Genomic DNA, 12,280 nt, shown 5'->3' with positions numbered 1-12,280 from the left:
CATTAGAAACAACAAGCCCCCAAAAAACGCAACCCGCAAACTACCAATATTTACAAGCGACTTCACAGAAATACAATCCCAAAGTCGCTTATAATAAACAGACATGGCAACCCCGGTTTAGCTCTGTCAAACTCTTCCTGTCGTCAACCAACACACGCAGGAACGACTGACTGCTGCACCGGTAGAAGATGGTGGTTTCCGATAGATAGTTCCCACCAAAAGCCGATTCAGAATGAGACAAATTAACGCAGACAAGCAGTGACGGTCGATTGAGGACCGAGGGGGATCTTTTTTTTTTTTTATAAGTTCCAAATGGTGAAGTGAGTAAAGTAATGCAGAGGGATCCGCCTTTCTGTTGATGTACAGAAACACTTCACGACAGTGTCGTTTCTTTCTTCTTCTTTGGTGCTTTACGGTAGTGGTTCTCAACCTGTGGGTCAGGAGTCAGGACCCCCCCCGCCCCAGGGGGGTCCCCACATGATTTTTTTGGGGGGAGTTCCCCGATGACAATGAAGTGACAATTTAAGGACTTTTAAGACCTTTTTAATACCTCAAAAACTCCTTCAAAGGTAATCAACAAACTTTACTATAAAAACTGGTTAAACATTGGCCAAATTGTTAAATAACATAAGAAAGAGAAAATAGCCGATAACTGATCTACAAGCTCACAACGCCTGTTGCAAGGCGTTGTGAGCTTGTAGATCAGTTATTTTCACAATTTTGGAACAGAGTCAAATTAAATGTAGCCTAATGCTTGTGCTTCAGTACAAAGGTATTTTTTACTTTACTGGAGTATTTCCAATTTTCAGTAATTTTACTTCTACTCCATTACGTCTCAGAGGAAAATATTGTACTTTTACTCCACTACAATTATTTGAAAACTTTAGTTACTTTGAAGGTTTTGAATATTATTACAAAACATACATTACCCACTTCAGCCCACTGCAGTAGGCCTATGTACTTTGGCCATTTGAAAATAGCCGATCTACAAGTTCTGCAACGCATTGTGAGGTCGTAGATCTGCTGTTTTCAAAAGATTTTTATACATTTTGAACTTAATGTGAAATGGGACATTCTGCACAAGAATTAGTACTTTACTTTTGGGACTTTTAAGTATATTTTGATCTCATGCTCCCTCAACACAGCATCTACGTATTGTCCTGGCACGTCCACAATATCAAGACACCAATTATGATGACCAATCAGGTCAGTAAATCCCGACTCTGTGTCGTTAATGATACTAAGCTTCATTTGATAACATCTGGGTTTGGAGAAAAAGAAAATAGTACTCTTTGGATAAAATAGTACTTTTTCACCGTCAGTTTCATATCCATATGAGTAAAATCGCCAGGCTCATTTGCTTTTTAAATTTATTTTTAACCTTTATGTTTATTTAGCATTTTTCAGCACAGTAGACAGAAGAAAAACAGAATTTCTTCGTATAATTTTTTGGGGTTCTCCGGTTCTCTGAAAGTCTAATATCTCCCCCAAGCGATAGGGATATCCCTTTGGCTTAGCGGTTAAGATGTTGGCTTTCCACGCGGGAGACCCGGGTTCGAATTCCGGGCGTTACACCCCCAAGCGGGAGGTCTGGGGGGTCCCCCCATGACATTTTTAACAGAGTACATGTCATTTCTAGTATGCTGGTGGATTTTGGGAGTTTTAGTCACTATGAATTGAGTACAGTTTTAGTCACTATGAATTGTAGGCGGGTGCAAATATGGTTTGACCCCCAAAAAATTGGAACAAAAGGTTTCTCAATGGTTTATTGTAGTATCAGGTGTACTTAATAACATATCAAAAGTCTACCAAAATCTGATCATTAGAAATGTCAAATTTCCAAGATGGCCGCCACCAGTTCCTTAAAAGACCATTACTCCTTCATTATTTGCCCTACACACGTAATTATGGTGCCTAACCCCATGTTTTGGTGATCTAGGAATCCAATTAGCATATATACATTATAGTCAAGTGATTAAGTGCAATTAAATATTGAAGCAATTGGTTATAAGCATATTTAACAATGTAATTGGACATTTCTCCCTTTTCTACACGCCATAATGCCCAGGATTGGTGAATTCATCACCTATACATGTAATTCACATTCTGTTGAAGCTTTCAACATTTCTTTGGATACCAATTCATTCATTATTACTGGGTGGTACTGTGACATTTGTAAAAACATGGCTGCCAAGTGATGGACTGGGAATATTACACAAATCGTAAATTCCTTACCGAGAAATGTCTTCACCAATTTGTTTGTAAAGGTGTCTGGTTCCCAAACTGCGGGTCCCCCAAATGATTTTGGGGGGTCCCCAGATGGTTAGCTTAATGTGCAACATTGTTTTCTCACTCAACAGTAAACAAACCAACATACAGTATAAGTGTATACAGGGTATCTGCACATTTCTAAAGTTACAATTTAATTACTCTTAAGACTATATTATCTATATATATATTATCTCAAATACTAGGTAAGAAAGAGGCAAACATTGTGAAAATAGCCGATGTACAAGCTCACAACGCTACACTCAGTAGGAAAAAAATGGCCACTTGTGGGCCTAGAGAGGGTGTGCAGGTCAGTACAGAGCTATCACAACATGTGTCTAGTGTCTTCTACTGGGTGTCTAGGCAGGGGTGGTGGAGGAGTGTGGCGTGGATAAGGTTCAGATTTGCTTGTCACAGACATCTCCTTATTCCTGTGAGTAGTTGTGTGAGGTTTTAGTGCAAAATTAATTTCACATGTCTTTGTTTCCGACATAGACACCCTTGACAGTCCGACATAGACACCCTTGTCTGCCTGACACACAGTCATGCACCACCACGTGGAGGTCTTACAACCACCACTCCGTCCTCCAGCGTGCCGTGGCTTAGAAATCGTTAGCATCCCAAATGCTAATTTGCTTTTGGAGGAGCTGAGAACGAGGAGAGCGCAGGCTTCCTAAGCCACTTGGAGTGAGATCTGGCAAAGAAGTTTATCTTTCATGTATCGTTTGCAGAACTGTCTTCGTTGAAATGGCGTATCATTTCTGTTGGAGGTTTTGCACATCGGACATGGGGGAGATCAGAAGCTCAGGGTCTCCTTGGCTCCTAACTTTGCTCTTCTGTGCTCCAAGTGCCCAGGGAGCAATCCAGTAACCCCCATACTCCCCTCTACCCACCTGAGGGGAACCCTAGGCCCACTAAACTCTAGACCAGACCCACCCTGCATACTCCCCTCTGTCTAGGCACCCAGTTCTGACAGCTCTACACTAACCTCCATAACCACCCCATCCCTCTTTGCACACTCACACTGATTGCCTTCCTAATGTGTTAAAAAGTTCTATAAACATCTATTCAATGTTTTTCAAAATCGTGTGTCTACAAGATGACACTGTGCTTGTCCACGAGAAAAATACATATTCTCGTGTATGTAGGGGAGGAGTTATGAAGTTCCTGTGGGGTGGGTAAGGGGAGGGGTGCAGAGAGATTGGTTCAAAATGCAAGAAATAGTTTTTGGGCAATATTGAAAACAATACTATATTGCAACTGACAATATTCTCTGCCACCACCTTCTGCAAATTGTGACTATTAGTTGTGTTGTGTTTTGAGGATATCTTAAAGCCTTGTTCCAGTAAAAAATAAATATAAGTTGTTGGACATTTATTATATAATTAGTTTAGTTAACTTGAAACGGGTGACCATTTCAGAGGGTGTTAATAGAGTCTCAACCAAAATATAGGATTTCACAATTATCTAATTGTATCTCTGCAATTTGGACAAGTCCAATGGATTCCCAGGCCCCCAAAACATGGGGTTATACACAAAAAGTACTTGTCTAGGATAAATAATGAAGGAATTAAGCTATTTTAACGTTTTTTTGGCCATCTTGGACGCCATCTTGAAAATAACACCTTAAAAGTGGTCAGACTTTGGTAGACTTTTAGTATGTTATTCAGGACACCACATACTACAAAAAACAGTTGAGAAACCTTTTGTTCCAATTTTTTGGGGGTAAGGTGCTTTTTTTTCATATATGCACCCGCCTATTGAGTACAAAAGGTTTCAAGTCTCCCAAATGAAACAAGCCAATGGCTTTCTTGGGCTTTTTTTTTGTTGACCTTGTATTATTTCAACTGTAATTTCATGTGGGTTTTTTCTGCAAACCTCTAAATAAAGTAGTCAATCAAATTAATCAATCAATCAATGAGTGTGCCAGAATCAAAGTGGTATGGGGAGTAATCATTGCTATGTGTATGTTAGTCTGTGTGTAACCCTATGAGTCATAGGGCTACTAGAAATGTGTGATTTAGAGGTTTGATTTGATTGAAGTACTGTATTTAGAAAGACATGGAAACAGTACATGGAAGTACAATTCGGAAGTACAATTCACAATAGAAGGTCCTCTAAACTGGATCGCTCATAAAAGCACAATGGCTTATTTAAAATGAGATCCCCACGCACTCAAAACAGGTGTAGTTGAATGTTCCCACTGGAGGGATTGATTGATGTAGTTTATTTAGAAAGACGTGAGAATAGTACATGACAGTACATAACAGTACATGGAAGTACAAATTCACAATACAAGGTCTACTAAACTGGAAACTCATTAAGCACTAAGCTTGTTTAAGATGAGAACCCCATGCACACAAATCATGATGTCATATAAGAGGCAGACTATACACACTACTATACAGAATGTCATACAATCAGCTTTCAGGTTACTGGTATGACGAGAGAAAAAAATATATATATATACAAAAGAGGAAAATGAAGGAGGGGGGGGGGTAGGGGGGGGTAGGTTAAGACTTAGACAGGGGCCATTTTCGAATTGCAGCCTCCTGAAGGTGTATCTTTAGGGCAGTTTTGAAAGTGAGTAGGGTTTTACACTCCTTTACTCCTTTTGGTAGGGCATTCCACATTTTTGATGAATAGCATGAGAACGAGTTCATACCCTTAGTTGAGCCAAATCTGGGTTGAACATGATTTGTGGAGCTGCCTCTGGTGTTATGATCATGGACTGCATTAACATTTTGGAAGTATTTTGACAAATACAGGGGGATCCCAATGTTGTGGTGTATCTTGAAGACCAGGCCCATAGCAAGTTGCTGTACTCTGTCCTCAACCCTAAGCCATCCAATCCTAGCAAAATGAGCAGGGGTTAGATGGGTTCTGTGATTGAGGCCAAGAAGTATACACTATATATTCAGGAACTGCTTCCTGTTCTGTAAGCTTCACTTCCAGGTTGTTTTAGTTGCTGAGAACAACTACTGGTATGAAAACACACACTTTGTTTCCATAATACATCAGAGCTAATGAGCCATTCTCTTATTGGAGCCAAGACCAAAGAGAATTCTGTCAAGTTTAGTGTTGTTGTGAAACCACTTGGCCCAAAGTTTGTTGCTAATGCTAACTATGTCATAACATACTTTATATGCTTGTTTGATTCCAGTTACTTGATACAAACCAACCAGGGGTTGTGAGAATGTTGTGTTAAACGTACTTTAGTGCAACACTGTATCCAGGGCCGTGCTTAGGGATCAGGAGGCCCTAGGCAAACCCCAGTATGAGGCCCCTGGGTCGGGACCCATATGTGGGTCGCGGACCAATTTTTAAGGGTTGCGAGTAAAATACCCCTTTATTTTTTGTTTCCTACATTTTTGTTTTTAATGATTTCAAAAGATGAAAAAATGTTTTACAAAAAAAATAAAATGGATTTAAAACTAACTCAACTTTTTTCAAAATAATTGTATTGAAAAAAAGAAAGTAATGAAAATAGCAGATCGAGCTATAAAGTTATTTTCCCAAATTTGTTTGGGAAATGTATGATTTTAAACATTGTGGAGCACACAGGGAGCAATTAGGAGTTAAGAGTCTTGCTCAGGGACACACATAAACACATCACTAACCACTCAGCTATGGCTACCACAGAATTGCATGAAGAGAGGGAGGTGAAAGACAAAGACATTTAAAAAATATATATATTATTGCTGTCTCACTCTCTTTCTTTCTATCCAATGGTGGCATTGGGTATTCAGTTATAAAGCATTGTTTTTCAGTCTGTTGTCTCAGTCACTGCTATAACTACAGTATAGCACTTAAAAAATGTTATTATGAAGAAGAGTAGCTACTTTCATTATTGACATTAAAAACAAACCATTGAAGTAGAACAATTCAATTTGAAGTGAAACACACGTTACCATGTCAAAGCCAACATGTGTGATGGTTTCTGTGGCTAATGTGTGGCTGTTCTCAGATTTCAGATACAGATCACTTGAGAGACCAAATATTTTCACATTGTAATTAGCTACATGCTAAAACCATCCACTAAGTTAACATTTGTACATTCATTGTTTTGTTTTGATTGTTTGTTACACTTTTGCTTTGGCAATCTAAACATGTGTTTTCCCTTCGCCAATAAAGCTCCTTTGAATTGACACACACATTCACTCCTCACACACAGAGAGAGAGAGAGAGAGAGAGAGAGAGAGAGAGAGAGAGAGAGAGAGAGAAAGAGACACATAGAGAGAGAAAGAGACACATAGAGAGAGAGAGACAGAGAGAGAGACAGACAGACAGACAGACAGAGAGAGAGAGTGTCTCAACTTAACTTTCTCATGCAATGTAGATTGTGCTGATTCAAATGTAAATGCAGTGCTCGAGAGTGGTGTGACAAATGGTGCTTCTATGTGCTATGCGCAGTGTTTATCAACCTTTTTGGTGGCAAGGCACACCTGGCATAGCCAAAAAATCCCAGGGCACACCTAGATATACGGTGTGTGGGTGTATGTATATATATAGCTGGAGCTCTCATCATCTTGTAGTAATAATGAGTGCCAAAGCATGTACCCTGTGCCCCCTATACAGTACCAGGTAGGACAACATATTTGCATTCCTATGGGTGATGGTCGCTACACTGAATGGACTCGGGCGTGGCTGTGTGTTAAAACGGATGATGGCCGTATCGATTGATGGACGATCGCCGCTATTGTTCTCGAGGGGCTGGGTTCACACTTTCTTCAAACGGCGCGGCACACCTCAGCAGTACTCGCGGACCAAAATTGGGACGTTTGCCAGGGTTGATAAACACTGTGCTATGGTATAAGTCTACTCTGGATTGAGGGAGGCCCTAGTGTTGAGATCTCATGGGGACCCTTGACTGTTTGGGGGCCCATGTTTGATGTTTTTTAAGGGCCTCGAATGGATTGGAAAGCTGTTTATTTATATATATTTTTTAAATAATAATTTGAGGAGATCTCATGGGGCCCGCTGACTGTTTGGGGGCCCATGTTGGATGTTTTTTAAGGGCCTCGATGGATTGGAAAGCTGTTTATTTCCATTTTAAAAAATTCAAAAATAAAATAAAAAATCTCATGGGGCCCCCTGCCTGTGTGGTGGCCCAGGCGGCCGCCGAACCTTGCCTACAGCAAAGCACGGCCCTGGGCCCACTCAGTACAGCACAGCTAATCTACGCACTTATCTACGCACTTATCAATCTACACAAGTATCCCCCAATTTACACATTCTAATAACTAGACTGTGGGTCGTAGAGCTACACCAACCATTCTCTAAGTATACTCTCTCATTCCAAGGACTCTCAATTTGATTTACATTAGGCCATGCTAGTCAACATTTTTTACTATTAGTCATGATTCGGACTGTCCAGAATTCCTTTGCTAACTATTTAATGTTGGTAAAGAGTTAAAAGTGAAAATCTGGGTAACCCGAGTAATTAGCAGGTAATAACTAGGTAACTACCAGGTAATAATAAGTATTTAACAGGTAATTATATGGTAACTACCAGGTCATTTACCCAATAATTTCTAGGTAGCTAACAGGTATAATAAACATCTCCTCACATAGAACTGGCATAACACAGCTACACCTAAAACATGTGCTATTTGGCCTGTATACCGCAATGGCAGCCTCCAGTAGTGAGTGCAAGTCACATGCAGTAAAATTAGCTTTTACAGTTTACACCAAAGTGCATCTTATTGTGCACAAACACAGGATAAGTGTTTAACACTACTCCCAATAACATTCAGCATGTACAAGACTATATTTCATTTACATACCACTATGCTAACCTATTTATAATCTAAAATGACAATAGTATTGCACGGTTAAGAACTTGATCAATAACTTTGGAAATGAATACTGACATATCTGGGTTTGCTTTCTTTGGCAAAGAAAAACAGTCAGCATGTTAATGAAGCAAAGGACATTTAAACTTATGTCTATATGTAAATGTTTCTCTGATGATGGCCCATCATCATCATCAAGGTGGCTTTTGTTATGAGCCTTTCACATTGAAATGGTCCTGACTAGAAAATAGCTGATCTACAAGTTCAGAAAGCATTGTGATGTGACGTGTTGTGAGCTTGTAGATTGGCTATCTTCACAGAAAAATAAGAATTGTGAACATCTGTGAAAAATGTGGAATAATCTTGGAAAGTTCGATCAACCTCGGACAAAAATCTTTTCAAATGGGGTCCACAGCTAAATCAAATCAATTGTCCTTGACATGACAATGTTTGAGATCAACTTGTCTACACAAAGCGTGACAAAATCATGTTAATACAGTTAGGCTAACTAATGTGAAAATGTCTATACAAGCGAGTAATGTTTAAACATAGCTATCGAATGTAAAATGGTGCAATTATGAATTTGGAATGTACTAAATTGACTTGCCTTTAAGCTACTGTTCCAAAAGCATTCTGCACATTTGAAAAAATAAGGAAAAAAGGCAATTGTATAAAATCAAAACTATAGTTCATTCACATACCACTTGGCTAACGTATTTATAATGTAAAATTACAATTGTATTGCGCAGCTAAAAACTTGATCAATAACTTTGAAGTAGGATCCTAAGTTACAGGTAAGAAAACATAGCTTATAATCATCTGAATTTGTTGGCAAGTTTCACATAGAGTAATTGAATTAGTAACAATCCCATTTAAATGTCAATTGTAACTGTGTTATTGAAGTGGCATATATTTCCCTCTTTCTACCTACCCGTAGTTTGTTCAGTGGTCAAATACATTGTTTTAACTTAAAGGGGAATTTTGGACTAAAGTTTTCTTACCTTTTCTATGACGTTATGATATCTTAGGATGAATGGTACAGTAGAAAATTTTCATAACTCCACCCCTAAGCCGCCACAGCTTAAAAGGTGCGCGGATAGGCCTTAGGTTAGATCACATATTTTAATATCTTTTTTTTTTTTTTAATTTGGTGAGATCTGACGTTCATAGTGACAGAACACTATGCAACCAAAAAAAAAAAAAAAAAAAAAAACAGAAGTCTCGCTAGACAAGATTTCAATCTCGAGATTTCAATCTCGTCTAGCGAGACTTCTGTTTTTTTTTTTTTTTTTTTTTTTTTGGACAGTGTTCTGTCACTATGAACGTCAGATCTCACCAAAAAATTTAATAAAAAAATCTATTAAAATATGTGATCTAACCTAAGGCCTATCCGCGCACCTTTTAAGCTGTGGCGGCTTAGGGGTGGAGTTATGAAAATTTTCTACTGTACCATTCATCCTAAGATATCATAACGTCATAGAAAAGGTAAGAAAACTTTAGTCCAAAATTCCCCTTTAAGTGAAAGTTGCAATTTTTGAAAAAAATGCTGTTACAAGTAATTATTAAGTCATGTATTCAATTGGAATAAAATTTATGATGAGACTAAAAGTTTCTGATGTAGGCCTACCAAGACACAAGTCATCATCAAGGTGGCTTTTGTTATGAGCCTTTCACATTGAAATGGTCCTGACTGCAGTTCATTGGAGGAGAGCTGAGAGGAGGTGGGAGGAGGTGTGTCTCCACTCCAAGACAAAAGGGATATGCTACTACTTATACTCCTACATCCACCCAACACACACTCACTGTCCTGCTCAGTCAGTGCTCAGAGTCACACAGAACACAGAGACACACAGACAAGCAACTGTTATTATTTCAGTTCAACTTTCAGGCTGCACTCTTCTTCAAAGTGACCGTCTGAGAAAACATTTGAGTAGGATCCTAAGTTACTGGTAAGAGACTATAATGGGATATGATAATGATTATATGATTATAATCTTCTGAATATGTTGGCAATTTTCACATGAAGTAATTGAATTAGTAACGAGCCCATTCAGATGTCAGTAATGTTGTGTTAACTGTGTTATTGATGTGGCATATCACTCCAATTTTCTACCTACCCTGTAGTTTGTTCAGTGGTCCGAAGAAGTTCAGTTTAGGTATTTTTTTTCAAACGTTGCAATTGCACAAAAATACTCTGGGTTACAAGTAATTAAAGTCATAATTCAATTGGAATAAAAATATGAATATAAAGACTATAGTTCAATGTTGCAGCTTTAATTATACTATGACTACTACTATACAACTACTGTTCCTAATGCTATTTTTGTTTTCTGTTCTAGTAGTCCTTGTAAAAGCCTCAGTGAACATTGCAGACCAGGGAGTGTGACTGCAGTCAAAAATGACTTCCTGTTTGACTCATCTGGAACAGGAGCTCACCTGTCCTTTGTGCTCCGACATCTTTAAACATCCTGTCGTGCTGTCATGCAGCCACAGCTTCTGTAAAAACTGTGTGCGGGAATGGTGGACGGAGAGACCAAATGAATGTCCTGTTTGTAAAACAAAATCCTCCAGTGACCATCCTCCTACTAACTTGGTAGTGAAGAACCTGTGTGAGAACCTCTTGGAGGAGAAACGCTCGCACAGCATTCAACGATTCAAAGTCGAGAAATCGTTGAATGATTTAAAGGGGCGACTGGGGATCACACTGGGGCACTGGGATCAAATTAAAACAAATTACGACCTAACAGAAAAGCACATCAAGGTTCAGGCCCAGAACACAGAGATGCAGATTAAGGAACAGTTTAAGAACCTTCATCAGTTCCTTCAAGAGGAAGAGGAGGCCAGGATCTCTGCTCTGAGGGGAGAAGAGACACAGAAGAGTCAGGAGATAAAGGAGAGGATTGAGGACCTGAACAGAGACATGGTGACCCTCTCAGATGCAATCCGAGCCGCAGAGGACCAGCTGAGAGCAGGCGATCATGTCTCGTTCCTGCAGAACTGCAAGACCATGATGGAAAGAGTCCAGCTCACCCGCCACCCTGAGTCAGTCTCAGGAGAACTGATAGACGAGGCCAAACACTTGGGCAACCTGGCCTTCAGAGTCTGGGACAAGATGAGGGACATTGTTTCCTACACTCCTGTGGTCCTGGATCCCAACACTGGGGATTCAGAATGCATCCTGTCTGCTGATCTGACCAGTGTGAGACAGGGCTTCCAGCAGCTTCCTGACATCCTAGAGAGGTTTCACGGAATTGACGGGGTTCTGTCTTATGAGGGCATTACCTCAGGGTCTCACAGCTGGGATGTTGATGTTGGAGACAGTAGATGTTGGGTTGTGGGTGTGGGTGTGGGTGAAGACATTGGGGGTGAAGACATTGGGAGTGAAACCTGGCGGTTAATCTTACAGCAGGGTGTATACCGCTGTGGCTACTACTCAGGAGATACTGAGATTTCAACTGACACTGATCTCTCGGTGAAGCAGAAACCCCAGAGGATCAGAGTCCAGCTGGACTGGAACAGAGGGGAGCTGTCCTTCTCTGATCCGGATTCTAACACACACCTTCACACCTTCACACACACTTTCACTGACACACTCTTTCCATACATTGGAGATTGTGATGGTCAGTCTCTGAAGGTGTTACCAGGGAAGATTAGTGTCACTCTGGAAAACAACAGTTATGTCAACAAAACGTCTAGTGTCCAATAAAAGCCTATTGGACTATCGTTGCTGTCAGCTTGTATCTCCATAATTCAAATGTTTTTTTGTTTTTTTTAATTGAGTGCCCTATACTTCATCATACAAGAGTGTAACACAAAAGTAGTGAAAATAGCTGATGTACAAGCTCACATTATGATACAGGAGTTATGAAGTGTTGGAACTGCTGTTCTCCCTTTATACGTTCATCTGATGTTGTTTTGATCCTTATTGTTTTGTTTGACTTGTAATTTTGTTGCTTGGTCTATTGTCAAACTAACTGGGTTGTTTGTGTGATTAAATAACACCCTACTCTAATTTCACCTTTACATTAACTGTAATCCTATAGAGGTTTGCATACCTTTGTCATTCGCAAATACAGTCTGCAATATTATATAACATAACCAATAAATACATGACCATGTAGATTGTTTTTGTCTCATTTGTATGATGTTTTGGGTCCCATTTACACAGAAATATGTATAACTAGAACAAGTGCTCCTCAGAGCACAGGTCTCTGCCA

Source organism: Gymnoscopelus braueri, assembly GCF_963280865.1.
Source record: "Gymnoscopelus braueri genome assembly, chromosome: 23".
In the NCBI taxonomy this organism is placed as follows: domain Eukaryota; kingdom Metazoa; phylum Chordata; class Actinopteri; order Myctophiformes; family Myctophidae; genus Gymnoscopelus; species Gymnoscopelus braueri.
The sequence above is the reverse complement of the archived record's forward strand: the minus strand, read 5'-3'. Positions refer to the sequence as shown.